This window comes from Amblyraja radiata, chromosome 33, assembly GCF_010909765.2.
Source record: "Amblyraja radiata isolate CabotCenter1 chromosome 33, sAmbRad1.1.pri, whole genome shotgun sequence".
Lineage (NCBI taxonomy): Eukaryota > Metazoa > Chordata > Chondrichthyes > Rajiformes > Rajidae > Amblyraja > Amblyraja radiata.
In genome coordinates, this window is record NC_045988.1 from 24,626,566 (window position 1) to 24,642,695 (window position 16,130).

Consider the following 16,130-nt stretch of genomic DNA (forward strand, 5'->3'; position numbering starts at 1 on the left):
GGACTGCAGGAGCAGTTCTTGCAGGTATTAGTTACAGTTTTGTACTTTGGAGATACAGCGCAGAAACAGGCCCTTCGCCCCACCGAGTCCGTGCCGACCATTGATCCCCGCACCTCAACACTATTTTACACACACGAGTGGTCATTTTTACATTGATGCCAAGCCATTTATTCTAGGTGTGGGAGGAAATTGGAGAACCTGGGGAAAAGCCACGCGGTCACAGGGAGAACAGGCCGAAGGACCTGTTTCCACGCTGTATGACTCTATGACTCTAAAACTGTGGGAATCAGTGGGTTTGTAGAGGATGTCAGTTGTTAGTGTCCCCTTGATATAAAAAAACAGAGCAAATTTGTGCCAGATTAGCAAAGGAATTACAATTGGAAGAGTCATCCTAGGAATTATAATATGATTGGAACATGAGTTGCAATCCACCGATGAAGTACAGCACATGTAACTAGAGTGTTACACACTGGAACTAGCACCCTGTGTGGAACTACAGAGAATGCAACAAACTGTAGGAGTGTCAGCAAACTCATTGCTACACATAATGAACCAAAGCAGAATACAAGTCATGGTGTTGGAGCTGTACATCACAGAAACATACCTCATATTTCGCTTGGGCAGTTTACAACCCAGCGGTATAAACCTTGATTTCTCTTATTTCAAGTAACTCTTGCATTAGTTTCCCACTTTCTCCCCCCCCCTCCCCCTACCCCCACTCCTCCCCTCCACCCTAGTCGCCCAACTCGTGCCTCAGTTTGCATCCCTGTGTCAGCACCTCTTCCCCAGCCAACAACGGGCCATTGTGGACTCCACGCTATCTGAGATCATCTGTTGCCCTCCGGGCTTTGTTCTGGCCTTCTCGATCCTTCGGTCTGAAGAAAGGTTCCGACTCAAAATATCACCTATTCCTTTTCTCCAGAAATGCTGTCTGACCTGTTGAGTTACTCCAGCAGTTCGTGTCTATCTTTGATATAAGGCAGCATCTGCAGTTCTATCCTACGAAGAAACAGGCCCTTCAGTCCATCATGTCCATGCCGACCAAGTGCGCATAGGGGGTTAGTCCTATTTGCCTGCATTTGGGGCCATAACCCTCTAAACTGTTCCTCTCCATATCTCTGAATGTCCTTAATTGTATCCACTTTAGCTTCATCTAGCAGCACATTTGCAAATACGGGCTACCCTCTGAGTTAGACAATTGCACCAATGGTCCCCCTTCAATCTCTCCCCTCTCACCATAAGCCTCTTCCCGCCCAGTTTTAGAATCCTGTACCAAGGGAACCCATGAGCAGGTGAGCTTGAATATAATTGGGTGGCATGGTGGTGCAGCGGTAGAGTTGCTGCCTTGCTGCACCAGAGACCCAGGTTCGATCCTGACTATGGGTGCTGTCTGTACGGAGTTTGTACGTTCTCCCTGTGACCTGCATGGGTTTGATTTCCTCCCACACTCCAAAGACGTACAGGTTCGTAGGTTAATTGGCTTGGTATAAATGTCACAATTGTCCCAAGTGTAGGATTGTGTTTGTGAGCAGGGATTGCTGGTCGGTGCTAACTCGGCGGGCTGAAAGGCCTGTTTCTGCGCTGTTATCATTAAAAAAAATTGTTGGGAATAGAGATGTATAGATGACATGTGGGCATTGGAGATTAGATTAATCGCACACTGGTGGCACAGACATTGTGGGTTGAGGCACCCGTTCCTGTGATGTACTGCTCAATGCTTTATGTTCGACTATTATTTAGAGTTATGAATTAAGAGCTACAGAATGGCCTTTAGCATCTCTAAGTGTCCTGTAATCTTGAGATCATTTATAAGTCATTAACTCCTGTAAGGCATCTTCCATTTTGCTCTGTATTCAGGGATAAATATCATCACACCATCTGCCCAATTAACTTCAAGTGGCTTCATCCAGTTAATGATTAGTTTGCATGGACGCAGTTATTCCATGAAATTGGCTGTGATGACACTTCTGTCATAAAGCGCGGATACCTTGGTGTCGTTTCCAATATTGCACAACCGAAAATTATTCAGTTAGCACTGTTATATCACTGCCCACAGCCTATCCTGACTTTCTCCGAATTACTCCCCAGCACTTCATAATCATAATCATAATTATATTTTATTAGCCAAGTATGTTTTGCAACACACGAGGAATTTGATTTGCCATTCAGTCAGAGCGATAAAAAGCAACAGGACACAAAAAATACATTTTAACTTAAACATCCACCACAGTGACTCCTCCACGTTCTTCACTGTGATGGAAGGCGACAAAAAAAGTTCAATCTCTTCCCTTCTTTGTTGGAGGCTTCGAGCCTTCCGTTGACGGGATAATCTTGGCTCCCATAGCCAGCGATCGGGCCCTCCGTGTCGGGACGATCAAGCTCTTGCATCGGGGGGATCTTAGCTCTCCGCGCCGGGCGATCGGACCCCGGGTCAGGGCTGGTCGAAGCTTTTGCATCGTTGGAGCTTCCCGACTCGGTCTCAACCCGAGACTGCGAGCTCCGCGATGTTGAAATCCGCAGGCCGCGGTAAGAGCGTCGATCCCAGGCAAGCCATCGGCTCCGATAATAAGTCCACGGCCCCGCGGTGGGGCTCAAAGTCAGTCCAGAATTGTGGCATTAGTGAAATAAACTTCCCATTTCACTGTGCCTGCTTAGTTTAGTTTAGTTTAGTTTAATGTCACATGTACAGTGAAAAGCTTCTGTTGCTTGCTAACCAGTCAGTAGAAAGGCAATGCATGATTACAATCAAGCCATTTACTGTGTATAGATACATGATAAAGGAATGACATTTAGTGCAAGGTAAAGCCAGTAAATTCTGATCAAGGATAGTCTGAGGGTCAACAAAGAGGTAGATCGTAGTCCAGCACTGCTCTCTGGTTGTGGTAGGATGATTCAGTTGCCCGATAGCAGCTGGGAAGAAACTGTTCCCGAATCTGGTGGCGTGCGTTTTCACTGATGGGAGAGGAGAGAAGAGGGAATGTCCAGGGTGTGACCCGTCCTTATATTGAATTTGGTTTGGTGTTGCAAATATGATTTTTACTGTTCCTCATCCTTACCTGAGATTTGACGTCACTTGTTCAAATATACTTATTATAATAATAATAATAATAATAATAATAATAATGGATGGGATTTATATAGCGCCTTTCTAATACTCAAGGCGCTTTACATCGCATTATTCATTCACTCCTCAGTCACACTCGGTGGTGGTAAGCTACTTCTGTAGCCACAGCTGCCCTGGGGCAGACTGACGGAAGCGTGGCTGCCAATCTGCGCCTACGGCCCCTCCGACCACCACCAATCACTCACACACATCCACACACATTCACACAATAAACTTTCTAGTTTTTAATTGGTTGATTGGGTGAAAGATACAGCATGGAGACAGACACGCCAGTCCTCGCCAACCACCAGTTTTACCTTATCCCACTGTCTCACTCACTCCCTACACTCTAGCAAACAATGTACAGAGGCCAATTAACCTACAAACCCGCACGTCATTGGGATGTGGGTGGCAACTAGAGGACATGGAAGGGGCACAAGGATAACATGCAAACTCCACTCAGATAGCAACCAAAGTCAGTATCGAACCTGAGCCCCTGGGGCAGTGAGGCAGCAGCTTTACCAGGTGCAACACCGTGTTGTCATCTCCCTATTAAGCTGAGTGTCCTTTAATTCATATCATTTTTTTAAATCACAGGAACATAAGGTCATGAGTTATAGGAGCAGAATTAAATCAATCTGCCTATCAAGTCCACCATTCAATCATGACTGATCTATCTTTCCCTCTCAACCCAATTCCCCTGTGTTCTCCCCATGAACCCTGACACCCTTAATAATAAAGGATCTGTCAAACTGAGCCTTAAAAATACCAAATAGTTTAGCCTTCACAGCTGTCTGTGGCAATGAATTCCACCGATTCACCACCCTCTGAATAAAGAAATTCATCCTCTTCTTCTTTCTAAAGGTACGTCCTTTTATTCTGAGGCCATGGCCTAGTGTCCTAGACTCTCCCACTGGTTTAGTTTAGTTTTGTTTAGGGATATAGCGCGGAAACAGACCCTTCGGTCCACTGAGTCTGCCCCGACCAGCGATCCCCGCACATTAACATTAACTATCCTCCACAAACAAGGGACAATTTATATTGCTACCAAGCCAATTCACCTACAGACCTGTGCGTCTGTGGAATGTGGGAGGAAACCGAAGACCTCGGAGGAAATCCACACAGGTCACGGGAGAACGTTGAAACTCCATACAGACAGCACCCGTAGATGGGATTGAACCTGGTGCTGTGAGGCAGCAGCTCTACCACTGTGCCACCATGCTGCCTCTCCACATCCACTCTATCCAGGCCATTCACTATTCGGTAAGTTTCAATCGGTCCCCCCTCATCACATTCAACTCATAACATTCATAATATTCGTTACAATAATCACAACCTTTTCCTCCAACATGCTTCCCTTCAAAACTGTTATCAGTCTGTAACACTCTCCCCAATAAACAGCAGAGTAGATATTCACCCTTGTCCAGCCCCCATGTACACACCCTGCCAACTCAATGATTGCAACTGTACAGCACAGTGGCACAGTTGGTACAACTGCTGCCTCACAGCGCCATGGACCTGAGTTTGATTCTGACCTCGGGTGCTGTCTGTGCGGAGTTTACACGTTCTCCCTGCGACTGCGTGGGTTTTCTCCGGGTGCTCCGTTTTCTTCTCGCACCTCAAACACGTGTGGGTTTATAGGTTAAATGGACTCTGTAAACTGCTCCTAGTGTGTGGGGAAAGTAGGATAACATGGAACTAGTGTGAACGGGTGATCAATGGCCAGCATGTGCTCGGTGGACCAAAGGGCCCATTTTCATGCTGTATCTCAAAACAAAACTAAACTAAATCAAGGTTAATATAGATAGGGTAGACAGTCAGAACCTTTTCCCCAGGATGGAAATGTCCAATAATAAAGGGCATACAGTAGCTATAAGGGGAGAGGGGGAGAGTTTACTGGAGTTGTGTGGGGCAAGTTTTATATGTGGAGTACAGTGGGGGTCTGGAAAGTATTACCTGGGGTAGTGGTGGAGTCAGATATGTTTGTGGGGTTTAAAAGGCTTTTAGATAGGCACACGGAAGTGCAAGGAATAGGGCGATATAGATCATGTACAATCAGATGAGATCAGTTTTACTTGGAATCACGTCAGCACAAACATTGTGGGCTGAAGGGCCCGTTCCTGTGCTGTGCTGTTCTATGCGTTGGAAAGAACTGCAGATACTGGTTTATACTGAAGAACGACACAATGTGCTGGAGTAACCCAGCAGGTCAGGCAGCACCTCTGGAAAAAAAGGATCGGTGACATTTTGGGTCGGAATCCTTCTTCGGACTGAAATTAAGTGGGGGGGAGTGGTGGGGGTTCCTGGGGATACAGCATCAGTATTCGATATTCTATGTTGTAAGCGCTAATATTGAGGCAGAGTTCCCAGAAACAAATACTTTGAATAGCAGCTAATAAATCCACTTCTTAAACCTAATACCTTCAGCGTTCATACAAAGACAATATTTTGTGCGGTGAAATATGCTTATTGCTAATCTAATATTCATATCTGCACTGATTCAAGTCGTTTCTTCAGCCACACAAACTAAGGGTGGCACAGTGACACAGCGGTAGAGGTGCTGCCTTACAGCGCCAGAGACCCGGGTTCAATCCTTACTATGGGTGCTTATCTGTACCGAGTTTTACGTTCTCCCCGTGACCTCATGGTTTTCTTCAGTTGCCCGAGTTTCCTCCCACACTCCAAAGACGTACAGGTTTGTAGGTTAATTAGCTTGGTAGAATTGTAAATTGTCCCTAGTGTGTGTGTAGGATAGTGCTAATGTGCGGGCATTTCTGGTCGGCACGGACTCAATGGGCCAAAGGGCCTGTTTCCGTGTTGTAGCTCCAAACCAAAGTCCTGCATCCTTTCTTATTCTGGAGTTCATGGGAATCCCAGGCAATGTGTCTCAGCAGACTCAATAGTTTGCTTGGTGCAGTAAGACCCATTTCATTTAAGCTATAATTCATATTTCTATGGTATTTAATGTTGCCCCATGGATTCCACCTTCTCCCTGGGACTGAATTCAACGCTAACTAAATTCCAAGTTCCATTCTGCTTAATAGTTTTGCACTGTCCTGCGTGCACAGTTTGCTTTTTGATACTGCGTGTACAATTAAATAATTCATCCATTAACAAAATATTGTTCATTCATGAACACGACTGACCTTAAGTTATAGCCCAAATATAGAATCAAAAAACTGGAGTAGCTCAGCGGGTCAGACAGCATCTCTGGAGAAAAGGAATAGGTGACTTTCGGGTCGAGTCCCTTCTTCAAATGTCACCTATCCCTTTTCTCCAGAGATGCTGTTTGACCCGCTGAGTTACTCTAGCATTTTGTGTCTATCTTTGGTTTAAACCAGCATCTGCAGTTCCTTCCTACACATAAGTTCTAGGCCATCTCGTTTGCTTTCATCTTACTTGGGAGTTAGTTGTTGAGCATTTCTGGCAATCAGTCTCCACAAATAGACTTAAAAGAACTAAACCTTAGGAGAGAAAGAAATCGAGTGGAGGAGATAATCTTGTCCAAATCATCTGTTCCTCCCAGCTATGAAATACTTGTCACAAATCATGTCTCAATTATCCACGTGTTGCATTTCCAGAATATTACAGACAACCTCTTAAATGCACTCCAATATATTCAGGATCAAATTCTCAGATGTAAATGATCCCCTTCAGCCCTGTAAACGCATCTTATTCATTCACAAATGCCAGTTTCTGTCCCAAGTGCTTTGGGGTTAAATATCAAACACGGTTGTGCTTGCGGGCGAGTGGTAGAATCTAGTAGGTGGGGGGAGAAGATGAGACACTGTGGGAATAAAGTAGGATTACTGCAAACGGGTAGTTGATGATTGATATGGTCTCATTGGGCTGCAGGGTCTGTTTCCATGCGATATGATTCCATATAACATATAACCATATAACAATTACAGCACGGAAACAGGCCATCTCGGCCCTACAAGCCCGTGCCGAACAACTTTTTCCCCTTAGTCCCACCTGCCTGCACTCATACCATAACCCTCCATTCCCTTCTCATCCATATGCCTATCCAATTTATTCTTAAATGATACCAACGAACCTGCCTCCACCACTTCCACTGTAATCTCATTCCACACCGCTACCACTCTCTGAGTAAAGAAGTTCCCCCTCATGTTACCCCTAAACTTCTGTCCCTTAATTCTGAAGTCATGTCCTCTTGTTTGAATCTTCCCCATTCTCAAAGGGAAAAGCTGATCCACATCAACTCTGTCTATCCCTCTCATCAATTTAAAGACCTCTATCAAGTCCCCCCTTAACCTTCTGTGCTCCAGAGAATAAAGACCTAACTTATTCAACCTTTCTCTGTAACTTAGTTGTTGAAACCCAGGCAACATTCTAGTAAATCTCCTCTCTATTTTGTTGACATCCTTCCTATAATTGGGCGACCAATTCCCTTTGATTCCATCTGATTCTGAGCTTATGATCCTCAGTGACCTGAAGCATTTCAGCTCTGTTATTTATCTCTCCATAGTTGAACGACAGATACCACTCTCTCCTCGGGTGTGAATTCCACTTTAATCAAACTCCTAATGCAGTGTTTACAGCATTTGCACTTTTCACATCATAATGTTGTCATATGCCGTGGCTTGGATTTTCTTTAGAAGTCATCCAGACTCCACTTGCGGTGATATTAATGGGCAGCACATTGACAATCCATCACGGATAGATTAGTAAACCCTGTGATACTATTCTGCCTTTCTTGTAATTATAGTTAAACTTCAAGAGAGATTGGACATCCGTCTTTTAATGCGGTGTTTTGACTTTCGGAAGTAAGTCTGTCCTTAATATTGTAACCGTGCAGTCATAACACACTGCTCCTTTTTCATCAAGACATTCAATTTGCTCTCAATGTCCTTGATCGCACTTGGATGAAAGTAAATAACCGCGCCGGAGAATGACTTCATTGCTGCATATTGAACAACAGAGTTGCCAGCTGAAAGTGCTTTGTGCTTCCCCTTATCCTATTCACCTTGCTTCCTTCACCTGAGTCTCGTCTCCTTCTCCAGCATCTCTCCCTTCCCGTGGCAGCTGGCTGAGGCCGCTCTGACAAATAAGAGATAGATACGTATGTCTGCGGAATGGCTCTTAGTTTGAGAAATATCCTCACTGGTGCTGGAACTAATCCAATTCAGCCTGTGTAACCGGGTTATTGGAGGAAACTCCCGATGAGCTTGGTGTAATAGCAATATTGAATGCACCTACTGAGAAAGTGACTCACTTGTAGACTTGCCAAGCACCGCACTGAAGCCCAGTCAATATTTCACATCAGAGGTTTCAAAATGTCCTCGCTCCGAAGAATAATGCATCTGAGCATGTAAAATATTGCACTTCCTCCATCTTGCAAAAGCAATTTTAGAAGAAAGCACATGGCAATGACAAATTATAGTTATGTACACTGTACCTAGACTGTGTGTAAACTATTCACTGACAGTATGTACACAGTGGTAGAGCTACTAGAGCTACTGGGCACTGCAAGAGAGACCCAGGTTCGATCCTGACCTCAGGTGCTGTCTGTGTGGAGTTTGCATGTTCTCCCCGTCACCGCGTGGGTTTCCTCCAAGTGCTCTGGTTTCATCCCACATCCCAAAGACGTGTGGGTTTGTAGGTTAATTGGCCTTTAGTAAATTGCTGCTAGAATGTAGCAAATGGGAAAGTGGGATATCATAGAACCATTGTGAATTGATGATCGATTGTATGCATGGAATCTGTGGGCCAGAGGACCTGCGATCATGCTGTATCTCTAAACTAAACTAAACTAAACTAAACCAATAAATTCTGTATACAGGTGATAGATGAATTATATTCACACATGCAATACAAATGTAAGATAAATATACCACACACAGATAATGTATGCAGGATATTCTAACATAATATACACAACACGCTAATTAAAAAATATTTGATAGATTCAAAATGCTGGAGTAACTCAGCAGGTCAGACAGCATCTCTGGAGAAAAGGAACAGGAGACGTTTCAGGTCAAGACCCTTCTTCAAATGGAGAGTCAGGGGAGAGGGAGATAAAGAGTTAGACAGGTACATGGATACAACAGGTTTAGAGGTATACTAGACTAAGTGGGACCCGTTGGGTCCCATTCTCACACGGGAGGGCTGGTCCCCCAATGCAATATTCTACCTCTCCACAAATATTGGTGGCCAGTGGGTGGGGGGGGGGGGGGGGGGGGCTTTCTGGAGCACTAATATGGGTGTTGCGGGCCGAATGGATTCTTGGACTCACAGTTCAGTCACCCACGGCTGGTGGACTCGCAGTTCAGTCACTCATGGCTGGTGGACTCACAGTTCAGTCACTCACAGCTGGTGGACTCACAGTTCAGTCAATCAAAGCTGGTGGACTCACAATTAAGTCACTTACGGCTGGTGGACTCACAGTTCAGTCACTTATGGCAGGTGCACTCACAGTTCAAACACTCACGGCTGGTGGACACAGTTCAGTCACTCACGGCTGGTGGACTCACAGTTCACTCGCTCACGGCTGGTGGACTCACAGTTCACTTGCTCACGGCTGGTGGACTCACAGTTCAGTCGTTCACGGCTGGTGGACTCACAGTTCAGTCACTCACGGCTGGTGGACTCACAGTTCAGTCACTCATGGCTGGCGGACTCATAGTTCAGTCACTCACGGCTGGTGGACTCATCCATCACACACACACACTCACTCACACACACACACCCTCCATCACACACACCCTCCATCTCACACACACACACCCTCCATCTCACACACACACACCCTCCATCTCACACACACACCCTCCATATCACTAACACACACACGCCCTTCATCACACACACACACACACACACACCCGGCACCACACACACACAAATACACACACACACACACACACCCACACACACCCTCCATCACACACACACACCCTCCATCTCACACACACACCCTCCATTTCACTAACACACACACACCCTCCATCTCACACACACACACACTCACCCTCCATCTTACACACACGCACACCCTCCATCTCACACACACACCCTCCATATCCCTCTCTCACACACACACACTCCATCTCACACACATACACCCACACTCACACAGATTCTCCACACAGACAGACACACACACACCCTCCATCACACACACACCCTCCATCTCTCTCACGCACACACATACACACTCACTCCCTCCATTTATCACACACTCACACACACTCACACTCACACATTCTCATACACAAACCCTCCATCTCACACACACATATGACAGTAAAACTCTCTTGACTATACTCATGCCCGACTACTGGACTGAGCGCGACTTCTGGACTCAGGTCCGACCTCTGGACTGAGCGCGACTTCTGGACTGAGCGTGACCTCCGGACTGAGCATGACCTCCAGACTGAGCGTGACCTCTGGACTGAGCCACGGCTTATAGACTCACAGTTCACTCAGCACGGCTTGTAGATTCATAGTTCACTCACGAACGGCTGGTGGACTCACAGTTCTGGACTCAACTCTCACTCACGGCTTCTGGACTGACTGACTCATGCCCCGCCTCAGGGGCTTTATTCTCCTCACCCCCAGAAGGGGCGTTACCTTCATGGTGACTGACAGGCGTGAAGACTAATCTGCGGATCTCACGATTTTTTAAACCTTCATAGCTTTTCTATTATTTCACCGATTGGAACAAAACTTGGTGGCTTGGAGCAGAGGAGAACGGTTGGTACGGTGGCGGGAAATCCTAGCGATATAGGGTAGCGTTTTTGCACAAATTTAATTACAACGCAGACAAGTCGTCAAGATGAGAGTATTAGTAATGGTATAGATGGGCCAAATGCAGGGAGATGAGACTATTGTAGATGTGGTATGTAGGTCGATGCGAGCATGTTTTATTTATTTTTTTGTTTAGAGATGCAGCGTGGAAACAGGCCCTTCGGCCCACACCGCCCAGCGATCCCCGCCCTATCCTACACACACTAGGGACAATTTACACATATACCAAGCCAATTAATGTACAAACTATACATCTTTGGAGTGTGGGAGAAAACCGAAGATCTCGGAGAAATCTGGGATCGAACCCAGCTGCAAGCGCTGTAAGGGAGCAACTCTACCACTATGCCACTGTGCTGACCAAAGGGCTTTCCATGTTGTATGACTCTATGACTCTAAGACATGGCACTATGTCATAGCAGTACACACACCATACTGATATTTTACATACTTACTTTATGGGAAGTAAGCAAGAAGAGGTGGTGATGGGAGATTTCAATATGCAGGTAGACTGGGAAAATCAGGTTGGTTCTGGACCCCAAGACAGAGAGTTTGTAACGTGCCTCCGAGATGGATTCTTAGAGCAGCTTGTAATGGAGCCGACCAGAGAAAAGGCAATTCTAGATTTAGTGTTGTCCAATGAACCAGAATTGATAAGAGAACTCGAGGTAAAGGAGCCGCTTGGAGGTATTGATCATAATATGATTAGTTTTAATCTGCAATTTGAGAAGGAGAAGGATAATCAGAAGTGTCAGTGATGCAGTTGAACAAAGGGGACAATGAAGGCATGAGAGAGGAGCTTGCCAAGGTAGACTGGAAAGGGATCCTAGCAGGAATGATGTTGGAACAGCAATGGCAGGAATTTCTGGGCATAATCAGGAAGACACAGGATCATTTCATTCCAAAAAGGAAGAAGGATTCTAAGGGGAGTAGGAAGCAACTGTAGCTGACAAGAGAAGTTAGGGATAGAATAAAACTAAAAGAAAAGATGTATAACACAGCATTCTACCTATTTCCTCCAACCACCTTTTCACACTGTCTTGACAACAAACTTAAACCACATCAGACAACAAGCTTAAACCCCTCTCGTGGTGTAATTTGCTATTCATATTTTATAACTTCAGTCACTTCCCCTATTCCAAATTTCATATCCCACTATATTGCTATTTTATCATATTCATAAACCCAGGAGAGAATTTACCGACCAATAAACTGAAAAATCATTACCCTTTTAAACTGATCTAAAGTTCTCCTTTTGGTCCAACTTGACAGTATATTTTCATTTCATTTTGCATTTATTGAAGCCTTCATTTCCATAAAGTATTCACTGTTTTGTTTCCTTTCAAGACTGTACAAATTCCAGCAGCTCATTGAAGTATATTAATCATAATAAGTGCAACACTCTCAGACAGGTTCATAGAGAGGAAAGGTTTAGAGGCATATGGAGCAAATGCAGTCAAGTGGGACTAGTGTAGATGGGTCAGTATGGGCAAGTTGGGCCAAAGGGCCTGTCTCCGTGCTATATGACTCCCTGACTTCATGACTTGTCCGATGGAAAGATTATGTTCTACCTCGATTGGAATTGATAGACTGACTATATATGTCAGTGTTAGAGTTTTATTCCCAGGATAAATAACACTGTGCAGGGAACATCTAGAATAAACTTGTTTCTTTAAATTAAAATTATTGCTTCTCAAGTGTTCGAACTGTTCTTTCCCCATCTCCTGTGCCTCTTTGGGTGGCGCAGTGGTGTGGCCGTAGAGTTTCTGCCTTACAGCACCAAAGACCTGGTTCGATTCCGACTACAGGTGCGGTCTGTATGGAGTTTGTACGTTCTCCCCGTGACCGCGTGGGTTTTCTGTGGGTGGACTGGTTTCCTGCCATACTCCAAAGACGTATAGGATTGTAGGTTGATTGGCTTCTGTAAACTGCCCCCAGTGTGTAGGCTAGTGCCAGTGATCACTGGTCCATGGCAGTCCGTGATCACTGGCTCTTAGGGCAAAAGGGGGGTGGGAGATTGCAACCTTCACGTGGTCCACCCTGTTTTGACGAATGCAATCAACCTGGCGTGCACAATCAAACACGATCAAATAGAACTAGTTGTCCTACAACTTTAGGCTGTGCACGCCATACGCAAGAAGAAGAAAGGCTAAAGGAATCAAGGGATATGAGGAAAAAGCAGGAACAGGGTGCTGATTTTGCCGTGATCATATTGAAGGGCTGAATGACCTATTTTCTATGTTTCTATGTTTCTGCAGCCTATCCACAGCAAGAAGAAGTTATGTTTTATGTCATCTTGTTGCCATCCATGACCTTGGATCAGAATTATCGTATGTCTGAAGAAGGGTCTTGACCTGAAACATTACTCATTCCTTTTATCCAGAGACGCTGCCTGTTCCACTGAGTTACTCCAGCATTTCTGGTCTCCCTTCATGGAAACCAGCATCTACAGGTTTCACACTGATTATCTTACGTTTGCTAGTTAGATCTGAAATTCTGAACAAGATCCATCATCCTCCCACCAACTCGGTACCCACATAAGGAATATTCCACGTAACTCAAAAGGTTATTTTTTTACAAAAATCGTTAAGTACAACAATGTATGAGATGTGAAGAGTAGAAGGGCTGTCAGCTCAGCTACTCAATATCATGGCTGATCCTTCAGCTTATCTGCTTTCTTGCTTGATCCCTGTATCTCTCCATCTCCAGTTGAATCCATAAGTGTATTAACCCTCGGAATGAACCCTCGGAATGAAACCCGTACAGACCAACTGACTGGAGTATTTACGGAAATCTTCAACCTCTCTTTACTGAGGTCTGAGGTTCCCACCTGCTTTAAGAGGGCATCAATAATAGAGGGCCCAGGAAGAGTAAGGTGACGTGCCTCAATGACTATCGACTGGTGGCACTAATGTCCGTGGTGATGAAGAGCTTTGGGAGAATAATTATGGCGCATATCAACTTCTACTTCAAGGAGAACCTCGACCTTTTACAATTTCCTACCAGCACAACATAAGGTCATAAGTGATAGGAACAGAATTAGGCCATTCGGCCTATCAAGTCTGCTCCACCATTTAATCAAGGCTGATCTATATCTCCCTCCTAACCCCATTCTCCTGCCTTCTCCTCATAACCCCTGACACCCATACTATTCAAGAATCTATCTATGTGTAGGAAAGAACTGCAGATGTTGGTTTAAATCGAACTTAGACACAAAATGCAGGAGTAACTCAGCGGGTCAGGCAGCATCTCTGGAGAGGAGGTATGGTGATATTTCAGGTCGAGACCCTCCTTCAGACTCTTCTTCAGAATCTATCTATCTTGGCCTTAAAAATATCAATTGACTTGGCCTCCACAGCCTTCTGCGGCAAATAATTTTGCAGATTAACCACCATCTGACAAAATAAATATTTCCTCATCTCCTTCTTAAAGGAACGCCCTTTAATTCTGAGGCTATAACCTCTGGTCCTGGACTCTCCCACTAGTGGAAACAGCCTCTCCACATGCACTCTATCCAAGCCTTTCATTAATCCGTAAGTTTCAATGAGGTACCCCCTCATCCTTCTAAACTCCAGCGAGTACAGGCCCAAAAGCATCAGATGCTCATCATATGTTAACCCGCTCATTCCTGGGATTATTCTTGTAGACCTCCTCTGGACCCACTCCAGAGCCAATACATTCTTCCTCAGATATAAGTAAAATGAGGTGACAAAAAACATTTTCACCCAGAGAGTTGTGAATCTGTGGAATTCTCTGCCAAAGAAGGCAGTGGAGGGCAATTCACTGGATGTTTTCAAGAGTTAGATTTAGCTCTTCGGGCTAAAGGAATCAAGGGATATGGGGACAAAGCAGGAAAGGGGTACTGATTTTAGATGATCAGCCTTGATCTTATTGAATGGTGTTGCTGGCTCGAAGGGCTGAATGGTATACTTCTGCACATTTTTTCCATGTTTCTATGTTTCTGAAATATCTATTTAATTTTGCTTTCACTGTAACAGAAATGGCAGAGACAAAATTTTTAAAGAATTAATAACTGTTAAAATACTCTGAATATTAATGCAGCATTGGTAACAATATGGTTGGCAATCACGAAAGTGAATACTTTAGAAATGATCTTCCAGAACACCCTAATTCTGGAACAGATCCAAAAGGTTGGAAGACAGTACATGAAACATGGCACTTCATGGATTGAACAAAGAAGGAATGAGGCAACTGTAAACTTTGTAACTTTGTCAGTGCTCTTCGTGTGGTGACTATTTGCATACCTTGAGTATGCAAGCAAAGAATTTCACTGTAACTTGTCACATGTGGCAATAAAGTATTAATTCATTCATTCATTCCTGACAGCTTGACGTCAGTTGTAAAGAAACTGCAGATGATACAAAGGCTTGGAAGCACGAACCACCAGATTCAGCAACAGCTTCCCCCCTGCTGTCACCTCCCCATCTCCCAACCTACGTCATTGTAGCCCTTGCATTTTTTTTAACTTGCGCTTTCTCTGAAAATGTCTGGTCACCACACTATATTCTGCACCCTGGTGATTTTCTCTTTGCACTACCTGTTGTAGTTGTGTATGGGCCTGAACAGAAACATAGAAACATAGAAAATAGGTACAGGAGTAGACCATTCGGCCCTTCGGCCCTTCGAGCTAGCAGCGGCATTCAATATGATCATGGCTGATCATCCAAAATCAGTTCCCCGTCCCTGCTTTCTCCCCAGATCCCTTGATCAGCTAAGAGCTACAGTATATCTTACTCTCACTTGAATACATTAATGTGTATACATGAATGTGTTAATATATAGTATAATTTGACTAGACAGCACTCAAAGCATCCGTATCTTTCACTGTATTTATTACACTGTATACGTGACCGAAATATATAAATATATTCCATTCTTGTAGAATTGTTAACAGGACAATTGAAAAGCTATATATGATTAGACAGAGTCAACATGCTTTTACAAAAGAGAAATTGTGCATGACAAATCGAATAAGAGTTTTTCTTTGTAGGGCATAGCAGAGTATAGTATAATTGGATCTGCATTTGAAAAGGCAACACACAAAACGTATTTTAAGGGCTCACGGGGATGGTGTATTATAGCCTAAAGATATTTTAATGAGCAAACTAGAAAGCGGCATTAAATGAGTAATTTTCTGCTGCTGACAGTGGTTCAGTTATGCGACTGAGGGCAATGTCCAGATTTGCTGACGGGAGATAGATGGGGCAGTTTGCTGCAAAGTTATCCATAAACTGCGTGG